The sequence below is a fragment of the Anolis carolinensis genome, unplaced genomic scaffold (genome assembly GCF_035594765.1).
Source record: "Anolis carolinensis isolate JA03-04 unplaced genomic scaffold, rAnoCar3.1.pri scaffold_9, whole genome shotgun sequence".
Lineage (NCBI taxonomy): Eukaryota > Metazoa > Chordata > Lepidosauria > Squamata > Dactyloidae > Anolis > Anolis carolinensis.
Window position 1 is genome coordinate 7,926,458 of NW_026943820.1, and position 22,102 is coordinate 7,948,559.

General features: G+C 41.1%; 1 long non-coding RNA gene across 1 annotated transcript in view; it reads right to left on the reverse strand.

The window, feature by feature from the left end:
* The window catches only part of LOC134293626 (uncharacterized), a 38,134-nt gene that overhangs the window by 14,066 nt on the left and 1,966 nt on the right, over positions 1–22,102 (reverse strand). Inside the window, exon 2 of the long non-coding RNA XR_010000577.1 lies at positions 12,420–12,529. This is a non-coding gene — a long non-coding RNA (uncharacterized LOC134293626). The remainder of the gene's footprint in view (positions 1–12,419; positions 12,530–22,102) is intronic.

A 22,102-nucleotide genomic window follows, 5' to 3' on the forward strand; every position in this document is an offset into this window, starting at 1 on the left:
CATGATATTCAATGTAAGAGCAGATGGTGACTAGCAAATGGCATATGTTCTGTATCTCAAAAACTAGAGCTGAAATGGTGCCATTTTTTGGAAAGAGCAGGTCAGATATATCCAGAAACAGGTCTAACATTTGAGGCACCAAAATGTGTGTTGGCCAGTGCAATCCATACAAAACTGAGCAATTTTGCAAGTTAATGACTAAAAATAATAATAACATTACATCCCCAAAAACCTAATTAAAAACAGGGCTAACTGACAATATTAAGTATCAAGAAAGAGTCTCACTTATCCAACATTCTGGATTATCCAATGCAGTTTGCCTTCCACCCCAATCTACAGTTGTTTCTCTAGGTAGCAAAGACTGAACTTTTTATGGAGTTAATTTCCAACAATGTTGCTACTGTAAGTTCATTTTATGCAATTCTATCCTTACTTGTAGTCAATTTGTTAGTAGCCAATGATTTTTTAGACAATATTTTTAATATATTGCAATGTTTGGTGCTCAATTCATAAATACAGTAATTACTATGTAACGTTACCATGTATTGAACTGCTTTTTCTGTTGATTTCTTCTTTTTGGTGCTTAATTTGTAAAATCATACCATAATTTGACATTTAATAGGCTTTTCCTTAATCCCTCCTCATTATCCAACATTTTTGCTTATCCAATGTTCTTCCGGCCCGTTTATATTGGATAAGTGAGACTCTACTGCAATTAGAAAAACTTTTTATGGAGTTAATTTCTGACAATTTTGCTACTGTAAGTTCATTCTGTGCAGTTCTATCTTTATTTGTAGTCAATTTGTTAGGAGCCAATGATTTTTTAGACAATATTTTTTAATATATTGCGATGTTTGGTGCTCAATTCATAAATACAGTAATTACTATGTAACGTTACCATGTATTGAACTGCTTTTTCTGTTGATTTGTTCCTTTTGGTGCTTAATTTGTAAAATCATACCATAATTGGACGTTTAATAGGCTTTTCCTTAATCCCTCCTCATTATCCAACATTTTTGCTTATCCAATGTTCTTCCGGCCCGTTTATATTGGATAAGTGAGACTCTACTGCAATTAGAAAAACTTTTTATGGAGTTAATTTCTGACAATGTTGCTACTGTAAGTTCATTTTACGCAATTCTATCCTTATTTGTAGTCAATTTGTTAGTAGCCAATGATTTTTTAGACAATATTTTTTAATATACAGTAGAGTCTCATTTATCCAACACTAACTTATCCAACATTCTGGATTATCCAACACATTTTTGTAGTCAATGTTTTCAATATATCATGATATTTTAGTAAATTAGTAAATTAGTAAATACAGTAATTACTACATAGCATTAATGTGTAATGAACTACTTTTTCTGTCAAATTTGTTGTATAACATGATGTTTTGGTGCTTAATTTGTAAAATCATAACCTATTTTGACTTTTAATAGGCTTTTTCTTAATCTCTCCTTATTATCCAACATATTCGCTTATCCAACGTTTTGCCGGCCCGTCTATGTTGGATAAGGGAGACTCTACTGTATTGCGATGTTTGGTGCTCAATTCATAAATACAGAAATTACTATGTAACGTTACCGTGTATTGAACTGCTTTTTCTGTTGATTTGTTCCTTTTGGTGCTTAATTTGTAAAATCATACCATAATTGGACGTTTAATAGGCTTTTCCTTAACCCCTCCTCATTATCCAACATTTTTGCTTATCCAAAGTTCTGCCGGCCCGTTTATGTTTGATAAGTGAGACTCTACTGCAATTAGAAAAATATCTAGGCAAACAATCTACAGCTGTTTCTCTAGGTAGCAAAGACTGAACTTTTTATGGAGTTAATTTCTGACAATGTTGCTACTGTAAGTTCATTTTATGCAATTCTATCCTTATTTGTAGTCAATTTGTTAGTAGCCAATGATTTTTAAGACAATATTTTTAATATATTGCAATGTTTGGTGCTCAATTCATAAATACAGAAATTACTATGTAACGTTACCATGTATTGAACTGCTTTTTCTGTTGATTTGTTCTTTTTGGTGCTTAATTTGTAAAATCATACCACAATTTGACGTTTAATAGGCTTTTCCTTAATCCCTCCTCATTATCCAACATTTTTGCTTATCCAATGTTCTGCCAGCCCGTTTATGTTGGATAAGTGAGACTCTACTGCAATTAGAAAAATATCTAGGCAAACAAATAAGTTGGAAACATCCTTGGTTAGCATTGCAACAGAGAAGGCAATGCTGTGATGTCAAACTCAGATGTGGAAAGCATAAGGTTTGGGGTGAGATGAGTCTGCAAAGTAATAACAGAGACTCATTTTAGCTGGGTTTGATTTGTCCAGAAGGAAAAAAAAGTCTCCAAGGAATTACGCCATGCTTCAACGCCCCCTAAATAAGTTGAACAAAGGCTCCCAAGTACATCTGAACCCTTCAGCAGGGATTGTCCACACATTTTCAATCTTCTCTCCGCAACTGAAGAGCAGCCGAAGTCCTCCAGATCCAGGCAACATGTGGCGTGGGCTATGTGTGCCGAATAGCACACCGCTTGAATATCACTTAGCGTGAGGGCCTTTTGATTTACGGAGTGGCTTTGTCTGCTGCCCATAGCTACTTCTCCCTGTGTTAATATTATCTTTACAGTCCTAAGAAGAGATTAGCTGTTCTGACCCTCCAGCGGATCATTAGAAAGATAGATCTTCTTAACAGCTATTATGCTGATTTGGAGACGAAGACGACGACGAAGAAGAAAGTCTGTTTTCTATTTTCTGTTAACATTGGGATTATTTTCTGTGTACAAACACCCTTGATGCCTAGAAGAGTATTAAGAGTGAAAGAAGCCAGACTAGGGTTGGGAGGTGGCGGGAACCAACACAATGAGAGAGACTGGGAAATAATGGTTCCAAATGCTTGGTTTTGTCATGATTTTGTTCTCATTTGTTCACTCTGAATTCCGCTTTGTATGTGTTATATCTGGAAGACATAGCACACCATGTTATTTTTTATAGCACCGTGACTTTATTCTAGTTGAGTCTCAATTATTCTAAATGCTACTTTTGCAGTGTAATATTGACATTATTTCTGTAGGTATGTTTGTTTATCACGCCACAGTTTGTCATTGGATTATTGTAGTTTGTGGAATTAACATCCAGGTCTGAAACCGGTTCCAGGATTTGCTATGTAAGCGCCTACATGGTAAACCACTTTCCTTAATATTGGTTTGAAACTGGATTAAGTGGTCAGTGTAGATGGCCCCACAGAGGCCATGAGTCAGAAACAACTTGAACACAAGAGAACAAATTGTGATCGCAGATAAAACTTCTCCATTGGATTTCCAGTTTTCTTTCTTGAGTAAGGTCATCATACGTAGGAGTCTTCCAGTTGACACCTATGTATGGTTCAACAACAACAACCACAACAACAAAGTTTTGTTGTTGTTGTTGTGGTTGTTGTTGTTGATGATGATGATAATGATGATGGTTGTTTTTTGTGTCAGGAGTAACTTGAGAAACTGCAAATATGGAGACCTTATAGGATTTTCATGGCGAGATTTCTTTTAGAGGAGAATTGCTCCTGCTGTTTTCTGCATCTGAGAGTAAACTCACCCAGTAGATTTAAATGTTTGAGCAGGGATTTAATCCTTGGTCTATAAATTCTACTTTAACACTTGAAACACTACATAAAGTGCGGGGCCTACAAGCAGAAGATGATTTCATCTGGAATCTCAAGAATCATGGAAACCCTAGCATTCCATAGCTTTAAGTCATGGTAAAGTCTCCTTGGGGAGAGAAAAAGCAGGATATGAATAAAAATAATGGTGATGATGATGATAATAATAATAATTTTATTTTTGTACCGCACCACCATCTCCCTGAAGATGATGATGATAATGAAATGGTGTCAAACTGCACCCTTAGTATCTAAAACAGATAGGTTTTAGAATCCTTTACTGCTGAAGTCTAGTTTTTCAGCAAGCCACAAACTTCAGATTTCCATTAAGGTAAAGGTTTTCCCTTGACATTAAGTCTAGTTGTGTCGGACTCTGGGAGTTGGTGCTCATCTCCATTTCTAAGCTGAAGAGCCAGCGTTGTCCGTAGACACCTCCAAGATCATGTGGCTGGCATGACTGCATGGAGCGTCATTACTTTCCCACCAGAGCGGTACCTATTGATCTACTCACATTTGCATTTTTTGAACTGCTAGGTTGGCAGAAGCTGGGGCTAACAGCGGGAGCTCACCCCACTCCCCGGATTTGAACCACCAACAAGTTCTGCTGCTCAGATTTCCATAGTAAAGGTAAAGGTTTCCCCTGATGTTAAGTCAAGTTGTGTCTGACTCTGGGGGTTGGTGCTCATCTCCATTTCTAAGCCGAAGAGCCGGCGTTGTCCGTAGACACCACCAAGGTCATGTGGCCAGCATGACTTCATGAAGCACTGTTACCTTCCCACTTATTGATCTACTCACATTTGCATATTTTCAAACTGCTAGGTTGGCAGAAGCTGGAGTTAACAGCGCGAGCTCACCCCACTCCCCAGATTCAAACCACCAACAAGTTATGCTGGTCAGATTTCCATAGTAAAGGTAAAGGTTTCCCCTGACGTTAAGTCCAGTCGTGTCCGACTCTGGGGCTTGATGCCCATCGCCATTTCTAAGCCGAAGAGCTGGCACCTCCAAGCTCATGTGGCCGGCATGACTTCATGGAGTGCTGTTACCTTCCCACCTATTGATCTACTCACATTTGCATGTTTGCAAACTGCTAGGTTGGCAGAAGCTGGGGATAACAGTGGAAGCTCACCCCTGCTCCTCGGATTCGAACCACCAACCTTTCAGTCAGCAAGTTCCGCAGCTCAGATTTCCTTAGGATAAGTGAAATGGAAATGCAACCATGAACATCCTGGCACCAGATATTGCAATGCAAGCCCACTAATTCTGGCTGCAAAAGGTGAGATGACAAGCTGCCCTTGGGTTTGTTTTGAGATGTTTTGTGCCATCTACATGGCTCAGGAAAACCAAGTCCTGTGTCTTTGGGAACGTCTTGGAGGCCACACCAAGTTGTGCCTCTCTGCTCCGGTGCCTGTGTGTGTGCGGAGTGTGTTAACTAGCTCAAGAAGAACGCCTCAGCTGCCAGTCGGAATAGGCCGCTCATGTAACAGGATGGGTTTGTCAACTCTTCCCCTGCTTTTCATTAGAGCCGTGGAGGTTTACGCAAGGCAGTTCTCAAGGGAGGGGAGAGCAAGTCCTTTGAAGTCCTTTGTGGTGGCTGTCTAAGCTGGGGGAAGAGGATTACTTTCTTTCTGCCAGGAGCACATGACAGTTTGGTAATTAATGAGCATCATAAAATTCTCTTTTACCATTAGATACCCATTAGAAAACCTGGGACGGTTGTCATCTCAGACAAAACCATGCCGATTCTCAATTTATCCCAACATCAAAAGGAATCTCCTACTGTCTTATCCTGAATGCTCTAATTGTGTTTGCATTTGGCGTGGTTGGTGCTGAATGTGTCGGAGACAAGGCTTGATGTAAGGCGCAGGTCCCCGTGATTCGCTACACAGCCTGATCCCTTGCATTTCGGGGGAGAAAAAGGCGTAGAAAAAGGGGACCCCCAGCACCTTACATTTGGGGAGCTCATCTGCACTCCTTTATTTATCCGTGGCTCTCTCCGTAACCCATTGGACTCTTCCTTTATGATAGCATTTGTTCACTTTCCAACAGAATCAATTCTGCATCCTGTTCAGTGTTAAGAAAGAAAGAGAATTATATCTACTTTCCTTTTATTATTGGTATTGTGTTACAGACATCTTGCGTTCTGGATTTCAGTTCATATCTTTTTTTTTCAATTCCAAGAGGCTCCTGGGTCAACTTCAAATTTTGAATGAACAGCATTGCTTCCTAATATGTGTGCCTTGTTCCTGCTGAGATGGTTGAAAAGCCTTAATCTAAAGGCTTTTTCTACGGAGGTGGGAAAACAGAAGCATATTCCTGGAATAGAACTAGCAAGCTCATCTGCAACCAAATTGGGTTTCTCTTAGAAACAAGAACCGTCAATTTTGCACATCCTATCTATAAAGTCTGGGGCAACTTTTTTTGGCAGTGGGGTGTCTGTGTGAGGTCAGATATTCATCCTAGACTTGGAATCTCTGCTGAATTCAGAGAAGGCAACTAAGCTTCAAGCTGAGAGTTGGCCTGTGCGCTAGACTCCAGATGCGGTCTAAGAAGCAAATTTGGAGCTTAAGCCCATTTCCAACTGTGAAAAGTCCCTTACCATATGGTTGCCGATCTAAGCTGAGCATCTTAAAGCCCTAGGCCGGTGTTGACTAAAATATTTCACCTGGTCTAATGGCCTCCTGGTAAATCCACCCCATGAAGAAATTGAGTGAATATTCTACATCATTGCTCACATCTGGACAGTCATCAAGGGCAGACCAACATATAGTACATAATAGTCATCATCATCATAATCATAGGCGAACCCTCGTTGCCGAATGGCCTGTTTTGTCTTTCAAGAACAGCCTTAAAACAATGTGGTAAGTAAATGAAAACTGCTTTACTTCAGCAAAACACAAAGAACAGTACACAAAGATGTATAATGCAAAAGAAAGCAAAGAAGTCTGAATCCAAACACAGTTCTTAAGTCTCTGATAAATTCCCAAATCAAGCAGCAGTCTTACTTCAGGCAAAGAAACAACAATAAATCCTTAGGAGTAGTTTCCCAAACGCAGACTTGAAGCAGGCACAAGGGGAGTGAAAGCTTAAGCATTAGAGTTAGTTTGTTACCAGCAAAAGCTGACTGCGCCTGCTCCTGATTTATAGCCCTGAGTTCCCACATCTGCAGCTGCTAGGGCGGTTCCCAATTACTTTAGTATGGCATCTCTGCTCTGTTTCCTTTCGCCTTTCCTGAAATGTGTGTACTTGCAAAATCTCCTCCTCAGATTCCAACTTCCCCTCTAATTCCTGAACACTTTCCTGCTCCCCCTCCTCTTCTGAAGCTGTCCTCAGATTTCTATGTGCCATCTCAGAACAAGAACACCAATTACACTTCACCAGCCATGGTCCCAACAATGGACCGTGACAAGTTTGGCATATTTTCCCCAATATTAAGGTTATCTATTGATGTTTTTATGTACGTGGGTTCAACATTGAAGGGAAGTTGGGTGGCAGAACCATCCCAAGACATTTTTGCTGTTGGAGATGAACCACAAGATGGTTATCTGCTGAGTTTCATTTACAGAAGCCAGCAAAATGGATGAATAAACCTTATTAGTCTAGCATTAACAATGGGACATCTACCTCCCTTATATCTGTCAACAGTTGGCAAGTAAGGGGCTCTGGTTGGGCCACATTATGGAGATCAATCTCTCCACAGACCAATTGCTGTCCTATCCTACTTTACTCTTGTATTTGAAAACTTGTGGCTGCTCAGTAGACACTGAAAACTTTCCCTGGGAGTCCTGTATTAATCTTTTCATCTCAGCTTCCATCTGTTGGTCATCACACAATGCTGCCAGGTGTCAAATGAGCTAATTCTACCCTTGTTATCAATTTGGGAGTGTCATCAAAACATTTCTTCAATTCCATACTCAGATAATTACTTTTACAAGTCATTAACTGTAGTTATATCTGCTGTCAATATGGAGCAGTCGTCAAAATAACCAGTAGTAGTTCTTACAGGCCAAAGTGGAAAGTAACTTTCAAAGCAAATAGTTGCAGGAAAAAGTATTGTAAAGGCACCAGATCTCATTTGATCTTGGAAGCAAAACAGGGTGGCACTTGGATGGGAGATCACCAATGAATGCCAAGTGTTGTAGGCTATATTTAATTCATGGGGTTGCCATAAGTCATTAGACAACTTGAAAGCACAAATACACACATATGATGACAAATTCAATGTATAGGGTTCCTTTTAGACATTGCTACAACTGGATGAGAAATTCAGCCTAGTATGGTGGTTTGAGCATTGGACTATGACTTTGGACATTGGGTGACCTTGGATGAATCAAACAGTCTCAACCTATAGAGTCACCTTAGGTTTATCTGCAGGGAGAAATGACCTGAAAGCACACAACAACAACAACAACAACAGGATAAGGGCATAAATATTATAACAGTGCCAGATTCTGTCTGGTCTTTGAAGCTAAGCAAAATCAGCCCTGGTTATGAGAGACTCCTAAAAGTTGTAGTTTAGTTGGTCTTTAGCCTTGTCCCAATGAGTGTCGCAAAAAACTACAAATCCCAGATATCTATGGCATTGAACCATGGCAGTTAAAGTAGTGTCAAACTGCATTCATTCTATAGTGCAGATGTACCTTTGATGATGCATCAGTACTATTTGACAGAGAAGATAATGATAACTTTAATAATAACTTGATTTTTGTGCCCCACCTCCATCTTCATCTCACCAAGGGGACTCGGAGATGAAAGTCCCCATAAAACTACAACTCCCATGATTCCATAGCACTGAGCCATGGCAGTTGAAGTGATAATAATAACCTTAATAATAACTTTATTTTTGGACCCCACCTCCATCTCCATCTCCATCTCTCCAAGGGGACTTGGAGCTTAAAGTCCCCATAAAACTACAACTCCCATGATTCCATAGCACTGAGCCATGGCAGTTGAAGTGATAACAATAACTTTAATAATAACTTTATTTTTGTGCTCCACCTCCATCTGCATCTGCATCTCCATCTCCCCAAGGGGACTCAGGGATTGAAGTCCCCAGAAAACTACAACTCCCATGATTCCATAGCACTGAGCCATGGCAGTTGAAATGATAATAATAACTTTAATAATAACTTTATTTTTGTGCTCCACCTCCATGTGCATCTGCATCTGCATCTTCATCTGCATCTCCATCTCCCCAAGGGGACTTGGAGATGAAAGTCCCCATAAAACTACAACTCCCATGATTCCATAGCACTGAGCCATGGCAGTTGAAGTGATAATGATAACTTTAATAATAACTTTATTTTTGTGCCCCACCTCCATCTGCATCTTCATCTGCATCTCCATCTCCCCAAGGGGACTCGGAGATGAAAGTCCCCATAAAACTACAACTCCCATGATTCCATAGCACTGAGCCATGGCAGTTGAAGTGATAATGATAACTTTAATAATAACTTTATTTTTGTGCTCCACCTCCATCTGCATCTGCATCTCCATCTCCCCAAGGGGACTCGGAGATGAATGTCCCCATAAAACTACAACTCCTATGATTCCATAGTACTGAGCCATAGCATTTAAAGTGATGTCAAACTCTATTAATGCTATAGTGCAGATGGACCCATAGTCCTTTATCTGAAACATCACTTGATCTGAGGATAGTTTCAATTGCGATCACTCCACCACATATGGCTGATAAATGAGAGTATTTTCTTGGCCAAAAAATGGAATGCAATTCAACGTTGAACACTGGGCCCTGTGTTGAGAAATTGCTTTCCTTGTAGTGGTGGCGGAGGCAGGGAAGACGGGGTTCAGGAGCGAAGAAAACACCCCCCTGAGCATTGTTTTTGGACACAAACATACACAAGCGATTAGAAGAGAAGATCAAAAGAGGTGTCCTAGTGTTTTCGTCTTTCAATGCTTCCATTGTGCTTGTATACTGAAGCCGGGAAGAGAGCTGGAAGAAAGGGGGAAGGGGAGGAAAGAGGGAAACCTTTGTACAAAGATACTTGTCACGGAGAGGAGCTCATAAAAGGTGATGGGAGAAAAGGCACCAGGTGGAGTATAAACCACCCTTATTGTTCAGAAATGCAAATAAAACTCCCCTCATCTATATTAAAACTTCCTCCCTTGTCATTTCTTTAGATGCAAAAGGAGTATTGAAGTCCTGGAACTGCCGGGTTCAATCTCTCTTTCTCTCCCCCCTCCGGCTCTTTTTTTTGTTTTGTTTTTTTGGGGTAATGCACTGTACATGATTACTAGGGAAAGTGAAGTTTTCTCCTTCCTCAGCAAATAATGGCAAGTTAAGGGAGGAATTCTTGTTTCAGCAAAATGCTGGCAGGAAGCAAAGGGGGAAATAACAACAGTGTGTTGTAGTGGTCCATTAAATTGGAGAAGGGAGTTGCATCTACGCTGTTGAATTAATACACTTTGGACACCGCTTTAACTGCCATGGCTCAGTACAGTTTGACACAATCTTTAGCCTTCTCTGCCAAAGAGTATTGGTGCCTCACCCAACTGCAGCTTCCACGATTCTACAGCATTGAGCCGTCACAGTTAAAAGAGTATTGAGCTACATTCATTCAACAGTGTAGATGCAGCTTATGAGCTTAGACATCAAGGTTGGAAACCTACACTGTTTCCCTGAAAATAAGACATCTCTGAAAAATAAGACCTAGTTGAAGTTTTGCTGAATTGCTACATATAAGGCCTCCCCCGAAAGTAAGACCTAGCATTTTTTGTTTGGAAGCATGACCGGCGCCTGCCAAACAGAACACCAGAGCATGCAGGATTGGTAAATGTACATACCTGTTGTACATGGAAATAATGGTAGTAAGAAGAAATTCTTGATAGGATTCACAGTTTGTCTGGTTATGCTGGTTTGTGATGACAACTACAGTACAATATATGATACATGTTCATTTTTTGTTCAACAATAAATGTGAATTCTTCTTCATGGAAAAATAAGACATCCCCTGAAAATAAGACCTAGGGCATCTTTGGGAGCAAAAATTAATATAAGACACTGTCTTATTTTTGGGGAAACACGGTACTTAGGTGAAGCTCCTTCCACACAGCTGTATAAAATCCACATTGAGCTGGATTATATGGCAGTGTGGACCTAATAATAATAATAATAACAACAACAACAACAACAACAACTTTATTTTTATACCCTGCCCCATCTCCCTGGAGGGACTCGGAGCGGCTTACATGGGGCCATGCCCAACAACAAAGATAATCTACCCTGTTTCCCCTAAAATAAGACATCCCCAGAAAATAAGACCTAGTAGAAGTTTTGCTGAATTGCTAAATATAAGGCCTCCCCCAAAAGTAAGCCCTAGCAAAGTTTTTGTTTGGAAGCATGCCCAACGAACAAAACACCAGAGCATGCAGGACTGGTAAATGTACGTACCATAGACTGTTGTACATGGAAATAATGGTAGTAACAAGAAATTCTTGATAGGATTCACAGTTTGTCTGGTTATATTGGTTTGTGATGACAGTTCTTGTACAGTATATAATAAATGTTCATTTTTTTTGTTCAACAATAAACGTGAATTCATCTCCATGGAAAAATAAGACATCCCCTGAAAATAAGACCTAGAGCACCTTTGGGAGCAAAAATTAATATAAGACACTCTTATTTTCGGGGAAACACGGTATCTCAAAGCAGATATTGTGGATTATTTGCCTTGATAAGGTAAAGGTAAAGGTTTTCCCTGACATTAAGTCCAGTCGTGTCTGACTCTGGGGGTTGGTGCTCATCTCCATTTCTAAGCCGAAGAGCCGGCGTTGTCCGTAGACACCACCAAGGTCATGTGGCCAGCATGACTGCATGGAGTGCTGTTAGCTTCCCACTGGAGCGGTACCTATTGATCTACTCTAGCAGCGCTAATTATTATTATGTATGCCAGAACTCGATTGACAGACCCAGTCCTTTGAATTTGAACACGCCCATTTGTATTTTAGAATGTTTTTATGAATGTTGGTGTAAGTTAATAATTTTTAATTTGATTTATAGTGTATTGTATAATTTTTTATATGTGTGTTTATTGTAAGCTGCCCTGAGTCCCCTCTCGGGTGAGAAGGGTGGGATATAAATGTTGTAATAAATAAAATAAATAAATACTCACATTCGCATGTTTTCGAACTGCTAGGTTGGCAGAAGCTGGAGCTAACAGCGGGCACTTACTCCGCTCCCCAGATTCGAACCTGGGACCTTTCGGTCCGCAAGTTCAGCAGCTATGCGCTTCAACACACTGCACCACCGGGGGCTCCATTTGCCCTAATATTTTGGGTTCTATGACTATGTGGAAGAGCCCTGAGTCATACACTCTCAGCCCCGGAAAACAGGGATAGTTTCACCATATATCAGAAATGACCTGAAAGCACAAAACAATAACAACAACTGCTGGTGAATAGTCAGGCTTTAGCACAGCTGGATAATCACCAGCAGCAATAGATCTTTACCAACCAAAAGTTTGGCAGTTCGGATCGGGGTGAGCACCCAACCTTCAGCCCAGCTCGCTGTTCACCTAAGCAGTTCAAAAAGAGTTGTGAGCTGTGAGTAGAGAAATTAGGCACCGCTTAAGCGGGGAGGTATTTTATGGCACCATAAAAAGGAAATACCAGAAATGCTAGTGATCAAAGAATAGGAGGAAGTCTGTGATCAAGGGCTCGTTGTCATAGAGGATGGCAAGACAACACTCTCTGTGACTGGAATCGAGCACAACCAAAGTTGGAAAATGCCGACATACCTCTATCTGTTGTTTGTCCAGAATGTCTAATGGCATTGAATGTTTTCCGTGTATACGTTCTGTGGTCCTCCCTGAGCCTCCTTTGGGGCGAGAAGGGCGGAATATAAATGCTACAAATAAATAAATAAATAAATAAATAAATAAATGAATGAATAAATAAATAAATAACAACACAAGACAATTGTCTTGGAATCTAGGGCTTTTCATCCAGCACATGCTACAAATTTGATAAGTCTATGGCTTAATGAAATACCTTGTGTATTCTTTTTAAATTTTTGTATGGTTCTGTTTTTATTATGTATACTGTATTGTATTGTTTTTATCATGTTGGAAACCGCCCCGAGTCCCCTGATGAGATAGGGCGGTATATAAATAAAGTTTTATTATATTTATTATAAATATCTCTTGCAGCCTGTGTATAAAAATACATAGTGAATGCTACAGAATCAAAACAATTTCTTGATTTTTTGCAGGACGGGGAGTATCAATGATCCCGGAAGATGAGAATCAGTCCATCATGTCATTTTGGGTTTCAAAGCCACTTTGAGTCTTGATCCAGACAGAAAAGCGGGGTGATAACAACAACAACAACAACAACAACATAAGTATAACCTGAAAACCAGCACACATGTGCTGGAGCAACATCAGAGTGTGGTCAAGGTGACAAAAGTTGTTAATACAAAAGAACACACAACTTCGCAGTTTGCTTTTGCCTGAACCTTTTGGGAACAGAGAGATTCCGCCTTATCGTTTCCTGCATTCCCCCCCCCCCCTTGCATCAGAAAACTCCTTTTTAAAAGAATGTGTTATAAACAATGGACAAAACCTGCCTAGAATTAATATTGTAGTTTCTGGGTTGTCCCTTTTTTCATTCCTAAAGGAAGATTTTGGCATCACGGAGCAGCCAAAATCAAACTACTTAAGATAAAATGGGTGGGGGATTTCTGAGATGGCACTGAAATGCTGCGGAAAGACATACTCTTGCTCTTATCCCTCCTAACACCTGGATTTGCTCCAGGATTGGACTAAACTTTGAAATAGGAATTTCCAAATCATTAGGGCAAGGGGAAAGAATTGAAAATATTTGTCAGAGGTCAAAGAAAGGAATGTGCATTCAGTATGGATGCTGTGCTGTTCTGACTAATGAAAACAATTCCCACAGCTCAAAATGATTTTAAAAAAAACCTCACAACTAAATGGAACACACTAGTTTATCCATGAGCCCATATGAAGGCAGCACCACAGGGCAGCTAAGTATTTTTGATACCTCACAACCTCTGAGGATGCCTGCTTAGATGTGGGTGAACCATCAGGAGAGAATGCTTCTAGAACATGGCCATGCATTCTGGAAAACTCACAACAACCCAGTGATGCCGGCCATGAAATCCTTTGACAACAAAAATCTACTTTTCTTTTTTACATGTCATCCTATCTCTTGCTTACTTCACTTGCTGCAAACTGAGTTGATTCATATAAGTCAACTCCATTAATTCAGCAGGAGTGGGAGGTCTCTCTCTCAGTCACATAGCCGTTTCCGACTCTTCGTGCCAGAGTCAGCCGTCACCGCCCCCAGTTCTTTCAAGGTCAAGCCAGTCACTTCAAGGATACCGTCCATCCATCTCGCCCTTGGTCGGCCTCTCTTCCTTTTTCCTTCCATTTCCCCCAGCATCATGAACTTTTCCAAGCTTTCCTGTCTTATCATGATGTGGCCAAAATACTTCAACTTTGCCTCTAATTTTCCCAGAGGAAAGGTGTTCTTACCATACATCAAGGGAACCACTGACCGCATAGGCAAACTGATGAAGAAACACAGTCTACAAACTATCTACAGACCCACAAAGAAAATCCAACAAATGCTACGGTCAGCGAAGGACAAGAGGGATCCTCTCTCCTCTGCAGGAGTCTACTGGATACCATGCAGCTGTGGACAAGTCTACAGAGGGACCACCAAACACAGCATTGCCCAAACACGAGTCAAAGAACATGAAAGGCACTGCAGACTAACTCAACCAGAGAAATCAGCCATTGCAGAGCATTTGATGAACCAGCCTGGACACAGGATATTATTTGAGAACACAAAAATGCTGGACCATTCCAACAACTATCATGTCAGACTACACAGAGAAGCCATTGAAATCCACAAGCATGTGGACAACTTCAACAGAAAGGAAGAAACCATGAAAATGAACAAAATCTGGCTACCAGTATTAAAAAACTCTAAAATCAAAACAGTAGATGGGAACCAACACTCTGAGGGCAGAGGACAGCTAATGACTGAACAAAGGAAGCCCCCAGGCAAGAGACAAAAACCTTTCCAATGCTAATTAGGGTGATTAACTGAAACATTAATACTGGCTTCCCAGTAACAAAGGACTCTTGCCACACCCTGGACTCTACACAGATTTAGATTCTTTCCTTTCCTTACTTAGTTTATCCATACCTCACAACCTCTGAGGAAGCCTGCCATAGATGTGGGCGAAACATCAGGAGAGAATACTTCTGGAACATGGCCACACAGCCCAAAAGACATATAACAACCCCTTTGCCTCTAATATCCTTCCCTCCAGTGAGCAGCCATTGGGCATTATTTCCTGGAGGATGGACTGGTTGGATCTTCTTGCCAAGGTCCAAGGCACTCTCAGGATTTTCCTCCAACACCAAAGTTCAAAAGCCTCTCTCTTCCTTCGCTCAGCCTTCCTTATGGTCCAGCTCTCACATCCATAGGTTACTATGGGGAATACCATTGCTTTGACTATGCGAACCTTCGTTGTCAGTGTGATGTCTCTGCTTTTCATTATTTTATCAAGGTTGGCCATTGCTCTCCTCCCAAGAAGGAATCCTCCATATTATTATCCTTCCTGTACAGACCTTCTGTATATTCTCGCCACCTTTTCTTGATCTCTTCAGCTTCTGTTAGGTCCCTGCCATCTTTGTTTCTGATCATGCCCATTTTTGCTTGAAATTTGCCTCCCAATGTTTCTGATTTTCTGGAAGAGGTCTCTTGTCCTTCCTATTCTATTGTCTTCTTCGACTTCCATGCATTGCTGGTTTAAAAATAGTTCTTTGTCTCTTCTGGCTAACCTCTGGAATTGTGCATTTAATTGGGCATAACTCCCCCATCGTGCGTAAAGTTGTAATGGAAAAGTCTAAAACTGATAAGAAATATGCATAAAGATGTTTTGATTCTGATTTTTCTTTATTGTTGGATTGCATACAATGTGATATGTCTGGGATACTGTAAAATGAGGAAAGAATGTATACTTATACATTTTGAATTATAAATTAATAATAATAATATTGAAAATAAAACATGTATAAGTAGATGAAGGGTGTGTAGTGGAGATATATATAGTGAAGTTGTAATGGAAAAGTTAAAAGACTGATGGGAAATATGCTTGGGGATGTTCTTGATTTTTGTTGTCGTTATTGTCGTCAGATTGTATGCAACGTGATGTGTTTGAGATATTGTAGAATGAGGAAAATGTGAGCTTGTACATTTGGATTGATAAATTAATAAAAACAAATTTTAAAAAACTCCCCCATCGCTGTTTCTTTTCGCCTTCCTTCTTTCTTGGGCTACTTCCAGTGTCTCAGCAGACAACCATCTTGCCTTCTTGGCTTTCTTTTTCTTTGGGATGTACTTTATTGCTGCCTCCTGAACAATGTTGTGGACTTCTGTCCATAGTTCTTCTGGGACTCCATTTATTAAATCTAGTCTGTGAAATCTATTCTTCACCTCCATTGCATATTCACTGAGAATATTTGTGAGATCATATCTAATTGGTCTATGTATTTTCCCCATTCTCTTTAGTCTGGTTCTAAATTTTGCGATAAGAAGTTCGTGATCTGAACTACAGTCAGCTCCAGGTCTTGTTTTCACCGACTGGATGGATGTCCGCCACCTTTGGCTGCAAAGGAATGGGAGATGTGTGGGTAATTCTTGCCCTTCCCAGTAGGCTCAGGCAAAAGCAAACTGCTGCAGCTCTCTCAACTTGTGTGTTCTTCCTTTGTCACCTTGGCCAAACTCTAACATTGCATGTTCACATGGCTTCTCATACCCATCTGATTGAAACGAAATGCAGGCTGTACATCCTCATCCAAGAATGCACTGCTTCTTTATTTATCTATTTTGTTATGGCTTCCCTCCCTAATAAAAGGAAACGTATCCTCCCCTTTCAAACACTCCGTTTCCAGCTATAAATTAGGCCTCCGGGTTGTTCGCAGGCCTGCAAAACTTCAGAGTGGGATTTTTCCTTTTCTTCTTGCCTGATCTTAACTCTGGCCCACATTCAGCTTCCCATCCTGAGATGAGAACAGGTTTCTGTTGCGTGGAGGGTTCAAAAGGGTTTCCTTCAACGTCAGCTCTTTGCAAAGGTTTTCCTGGGCTCATGAAAGGGCGATTGGGGGGAAAAAACAACAACAGCCACCCCTCTCCGCCTGCGTCACCGATTTCAGCCCTTCCAAAAAATTCCACTGCGGTCACGGGGTTAAACCGGAGGCCCCTTTAATCATTATTACAGTTTTATGAATGGCGTGCTTTACTCTGATATTTCACTTCTTAACATGCTCCATTGAAGGATGGTTGTGCGTGTGTGTGTGTGTGTGTGTGTGTGTGTGTAGGCGGCGATAGCAAAAGAGACAAAAGACTTTGTGTATCCGAGAAAGACCCTGTGGTTAGGAAGCCTCATTGTAATCACGCTCCCTCCCCAACATTTCAAATCTTCAAAACTTGCTTGGTTTAAACATCCTTTGGTTCAAATTCCATCCAAGTTTGAGGATGTCTAGGCATAAGACAAAGCAAAGGCCTTGGGGTTTAATTTTATATATGCTCATTTTCCCAGGAGCCTCCGGTGGCTCTGTGTGTTAAAGCACTGAGCTGCTGAACTTGCTGACCGAAAGGTCCCAGGTTCAAATCCGGGGAGCGGAGTGAGCACCCTCTGTTAGCTCCAGCTTCTGCCAACCTAGCAGTTCAAAAACATGCAAATGTGAGTAGATCAATAGGTACTGCTCTAGCGGGAAGGTAACGGCGCTCCATGCAGTCATGCCGGCCACATGACCTTGGAGGTGTCTATGGACAACGCCGGCTCTTCGGCTTAGAAATGGAGATGAGCACCAACCCCCAGAGTCGGACACGACTGGACTTAACGTCAGGGGAAACCTTTACCGTTACCTATTTTCCCAGAACTCCCTTTCTCTTTGGCTAATAACCCCACATTTTTGGGGTTGCTTCTTTGGTCATTTTTTCTTCTGTGGATTCTGCACATGGGACAGGAAAAAATGAGGCAAAGTGAGTCAAACGCATCAGGCATCAGAAGGATGCCTGATGCGAATGGTGGGGCATAAGGGAAACCCATGTTCTTCTTAATCATTTCCCCAAAATTATTATTATTTTTTTGAGGTCATGCTGTGGGAGCCCCCAATGGTGCAGCGGGTTAAACCGCTGAGCTGCTAAACTTGCTGACTGAAAGATTGGCGGTTCGAATCCGGGGAGAGGGGTGAGCTCCCACTGTTAGTTCCAGCTTCTACCAAGCTAGCAGTTCGAAAACATGTAAATGTGAATAGAGCAATAAGTACTGCTCAGGCAGGAAGGTAACAACTCTCCATGCAGTCATGCCGGCCACATGACTTTGGAGGAGTCTATGGACAACGCCGGCTCTTTGGCTTACAAATGGAGATGAGCACCAATCCCAAGTTGGACACGACTAGACTTCATCAGGGGAAAACCTTTATCTATACCTTACTGCTTGTCCTGCATCTTATAAACTACTTCTCTGAATTTAGGTGTATATAATCTCTCCTTTTGTCTTCCAGGTGGACTCCAGATCTGAACAATTTGAATATTTGCAGCGGATAGGAATGTTTGGCTGGGGCTGTTTTTGATTTTCTGGTGCATACCGCAACCAGAGGGCTTGTCGGATAGTAAAACCTACAACTTCTCCCTCTCTTTCACACACACACACATGTTTGCAAGTGAAAATTTTAAAACTATAAGCATTCTCCTTCTCTTTAACCTCTCTCCGCTGAATTTCCCCCAAAGGAAATGCGAGTCTCCTAAAACACCAAGTAATAACCAGCTACAAAGTTGTTGTTATTCCAAAACAATGGATGATTCTTTTTCTAACACATTGTATCTGTAGAAGGAAATACTTCTTCCAAAATGGTGGGAGGGATCTTTTGATGTCCAATGCATGGGTGGGCAAAGGAGGCCTCCCCGGGGCTGTTTTTGCAACCCTTGACCCACCCAGAAACATCAAATCACCCTTTTTTTCTGGCAAAAGCAAAGAAAGGGGGCAAATTGCCTCCCCTTACAATTCTGATCCTTCCAGGAGCAACAATTCAATATTTAATTAAGATTGTGCCCATTCAGTAAAACATTTAATCGACAAAAACTGAGGGTGTATCTACACTGTAGAATTAATGCAGTTTGACCTCACTTTGGCCCCTTCCACCCAACTGTATAAAATCCCACATTATTTGTTTTGAACTGGGTTATAGGGCAGGTGGATTCATATAATCCAGTTCAAAACACAAATTTCAGATTATCTGCCTTGATATTCTGGATTATATGACTGTGTGGAAGGGCCCTTACTCTCTCCTTTCTATTTTCTCTTTGTCCCCTACCACACAGCTGTATAAACTCTCACAGTATCTGCTTTGAACTGAAATATATGGCAGTGTGGACTCAGATAACCCAGTTCAAAGCGAATATTGTGGGATTTTCTGCCTTGATATTTTGGGATATAGGGTTGTGTGGAAGGGCCCTCGGTGTCTCAAGGCCCTTCCAGACAGTCCTTATGTCTCAGGATCTGATCCCAGGTTTTCTGCTTTAAACTGGATTATATGAATCCACACTGCTAGATAATCTGGGATAAACAGAAAACTTGGGATCAGATCCTGGGATACAGGGCATGTTCATAAGGGCCTTCAGGCCCCATCTATATGAGTGTATACATTCCAGATTATCTGCAATGTAAACTCAGGACCTTTCCACACAGCCATATAATCCAGAATATCAAGGCAGATAATCCCATAATATCTACTTTAAACTGGTTATCTGAGGACCCTTCCACACAGCCAGGGCTGTAGCCAAGGGGTGGGTTTAGGGGTTCAACCCCCCTCCCGAAATTTTTCAGGTTTTTAAAAAACCTGGTTGACTCATGAATTTTAACTGGTTAACCAAATCCTCGTGAGTGTCCACTGAAGTTTAGCTGTCTTGAGTGTCCACTGAAGTTTATCAATGGAGCCTGATTTCTAAATGATTTTTGTGTTATGGAACTACTCTTCATGATCTGCTAAAAAAAAAAAAGTTTACCCCCCCCCCCATTTTTTTCTGGCCATGGCCCTGCACACAACCATATAACCCAGAATATCAAAGCAGAAAAGCCCACAATATTTACTTTGAACTGGGTTATCTGAGGACCCTTCCACACTGTCATATAACCCAGCAGGACCATGGCCATAAAAAAAAAACACTCAAGACAGATAAACTTCAGTGGACAATCATGGGGTTTGGTTAACCAGTTAAAATTCATTGGCAAACCAGGTTTTTTTAACTTGAAATTTTTTGGGGGGGGGGGGGGGGTTGAACCCCTAACGCCCCCCCCCCCCATACAGCCCTGCATATAACCCACAATATCAAGGCAGAAAAGCCCACATTTGCTTTGAACTGGGTTATCTGAGGGCCCTTCCACACAGCTATATAACACAGAATATCAAAGCAGAAAATCCCAGAATATCTGCTTTGAACTGGGTTAACTGAGTCCACACTGCCAGTTCAAAGCAGAAAATGTGGGATTTTATTCAGCTGTGTGGAAGAACCCTCAGCTCCCTTCCATACAGCCATATAACCCAGAATATCAGGGCAGAAAATCCCACAATATATGCTTTGGAACGGGTTATCTGAGGGCCCTTCTACACAGTCATATCACCCAGCACATCAAGTCAGAAAATCTCACAATATCTACTTTGAACTTATCTGAACCCCTAACGCCCCCCCCCCCCCCATACAGCCCTGCATATCACCCAGAATATCAAGTCAGAAAATCCCACAATATCTACTTTGAACTTGTTATCTGAGGGTCCTTCCACACAGCTATATAACCCAGAATATCAAAGCAGAAAATCCCAGAATATCTGCTTTGAACTGGGTTAACTGAGTCCACACTGTCATATATTCCAGTTCAAAGCAGAAAATGTGGGATTTTATTCAGCTGTGTGGAAGAACCCTTACGTCCCTTCCACACAGCCATATAATCCAGAATTTCAAGGCAGAATATCCCACAATGTATTCTTTGAATTTATCTGAGGTCCCTTCCGCACAGCTATATAACCCAGAATATCAAGACAGAAAATCCCACAATATATGCTTTGAAACGGGTTATCTGAGTGCCCTTCTACACAGTCATATCACCCAGAATATCACGTCAGAAATCCCACAATATCTACTTTGAACTTGTTATCTGAAGGCCCTTCAACACAGCCCTATATCCCAGAATATCAAAGCAGAAAATGCCAGAGCATCTGCTTTGAACTGGGTTAACTGGGTCCACACTACCATATATTCCAGTTCAAAGCAGAAAATGTGGAATTTTATTCAGCTGTGTGGAAGAACCCTTAGGTCCCTTCCACACAGTCATATCATCCAGAATATCAAGGCAGAAAATCCCACAATATATGCTTTGAACTGGGTTATCTGGGGGCCCTTCCACACAGCCATATAATCCAGAATTTCAAGGCAGAATATCCCACAATGTATTCTTTGAATTTATCTGAGGTCCCTTCCGCACAGCTATATAACCCAGAATATCAAGTCAGAAAATCTCACAATATCTACTTTGAACTTGTTATCTGAAAGCCCTTCAACACAGCTCTATATCCCAGAATATCAAAGGAGAAAATGCCAGAGTATCTGCTTTGAACTGGGTCCACGCTGCCATATATTCCAGTTCAAAGCAGAAATGGTGGGATTTCCTGCCTTGATATTCTGGGTTATAGGGCTGTGTAGAAGGGCCCTTAGTCTGCACTGTTATATATCCCAGTTCAAAGCAGATAATGTGGGGTTTTATTCAGCTGTGTGGAAGAACCCTTAGGTCCCTTCTACACAGTCATATAACTCAGAATATCAAGACAGAAAATCCCACAATATATGCTTTGAAACGGGTTATCTGAGGGCCCTTCTACATAGTCATATCACCCAGCATATCAAGTCAGAAAATCTCACAATATCTACTTTGAATTTGTTATCTGAAGGCCCTTCAACACAGCCCTATATCCCAGAATATCAAAGCAGAAAATGCCAGAGTATCTGCTTTGAACTGGGTTAACTGGGTCCACACTACCATATATTCCAGTTCAAAGCAGAAAATGTGGGATTTTATTCAGCTGTGTGGAAGAACCCTTAGGTCCCTTCCACACAGCCATATAATCCAGAATTTCAAGGCAGAATATCCCACAATGTATTCTTTGAATTTATCTGAGGTCCCTTCCGCACAGCTATATAACCCAGAATATCAAGGCAGAGAATCCCACAATATATGCTTTGAAACGGGTTATCTGAGCGCCCTTCTACACAGTCATATCATCTAGAATATCAAGTCAGAAAATCCCACAATATCTACAGTACTTTGAACTTGTTATCTGAAGGCCTTCAACACAGCCCTATATCCCAGAATATCAAAGCAGAA